The sequence below is a fragment of the Rhipicephalus microplus genome, chromosome 4 (assembly GCF_043290135.1).
Source record: "Rhipicephalus microplus isolate Deutch F79 chromosome 4, USDA_Rmic, whole genome shotgun sequence".
Lineage (NCBI taxonomy): Eukaryota > Metazoa > Arthropoda > Arachnida > Ixodida > Ixodidae > Rhipicephalus > Rhipicephalus microplus.
Window position 1 is genome coordinate 239,515,017 of NC_134703.1, and position 1,568 is coordinate 239,516,584.

Sequence of the window (1,568 nt, forward strand, 5' to 3'; positions counted from 1 at the left end):
TGTTGTACCGTTACAAGTGCGAAACTGCTATGTTGTGACATTCTCGGTAAAGCGCATGCAAGTATCGTGAAACCTTAAAGAACGATGTCATTTATCGAGATACAGCGTTGTGTACTGTAATAAGTTGGTGAGAAACTGTGAGGTCAAGCAAATATCGTAATTGTGAACGAAACAGTGTAATTGAGCGTCTTTAGATACAAGTGCGAACGTTAGGTTAGGTTGTCAAATCAACCGTCGTAAAACTGCATTAAACAATGTCACTTAGTGAGATGTAGTGTTTTTCAACATTACAAGTCGGGAACTACGATATCTAATGTGAAAGCGCATGAAACCGTCGTAATCTTGTAGAAAACATTGTAAAGTTGCGAGTAAAACGTTTTCTAACGGTAGAAGTGCGAAGGTTAGGTTAGGTTAGGTTAGTTTAGGCTAGGTAGCGTCGTGAAACTACCAAAGACGACGTCATCTAACGAGATAGTGTTGTTTTATAGCGAGTATTAAACTGCGATAGGTGAAATGTTGTGAAAGCACACAAAACGGCATGAACAAGCCAAATACTGCGTGTTCTACCGTTACAAGTGCGAAACTGCTATATTGTGATATTCTCGTTAAAGCGCATGCAAGCATCGTGAAACCTTAAAGAACAATGTCATTTAGCGAGATACAGCGTTCTGTACTGCAATAAGTTGGTGAAAAACTGTGAGGTTATGCAAATATCGTAATTGTGAACGAAACAGTGTAATAGAGCGTTTTTCAATATAAGTACGAATGTTAGGTTAGGTTAAGATATGAACCGTCGTAAAACCGCATTAAACAATGTCACTTAGTGAGATGCAGTGTTTTTCACCATTACAAGTCGGGAACAGCGATATCTAATGTGAAAGCGCTTGCAAACGTCGTTAGGTTAGGTTAGGTTAGGTTAGGTTAGGTTAGGTTACGTTAGGTTACGTTAGGTTAGGTTAGGTTAGGTTAGGTTAGGTTAGGTTATGTTAGGTTAGGTTGGGTTAGGTTAGGTTAGGTTACGTTAGGTTAAGGTATGAACCGTCGTAAAACGTAAAACCGCAATAAACAATTTCACTTAGTGAGATGCAGTGTTTTTCACCTTTACAAGTTGGGAACTGCGATATCTAATGTGAAAGCGCTTGAAACCGTCGTAATGTTGTAGAAAGCAATGTAAAGTAGCGAGTAAAACGTTTTCTAACGATAGAAGTGCGAAAGTTATGTTAGGTTGAGTTATGTTAGTTTAAGCTAGGTAGCGTCGTGAAACCACCAAAAACGACGTCATCTAACGAGATAGTGTTGTTTTATTGCGAGTATTAAACTGCGATAGGTGAAATGTTGTGAAAGCACACAAAACGGCATGAACAAGCCAAATACTGCGTGTTCTACCGTTACAAGTGCGAAACTGCTATATTGTGATATTCTCGTTAAAGCGCATGCAAGCATCGTGAAACCTTAAAGAACAATGTCATTTAGCGAGATACAGCGTTCTGTACTGCAATAAGTTGGTGAAAAACTGTGAGGTTATGCAAATATCGTAATTGTGATCGAAACAGTGTAATAGAGCGTTT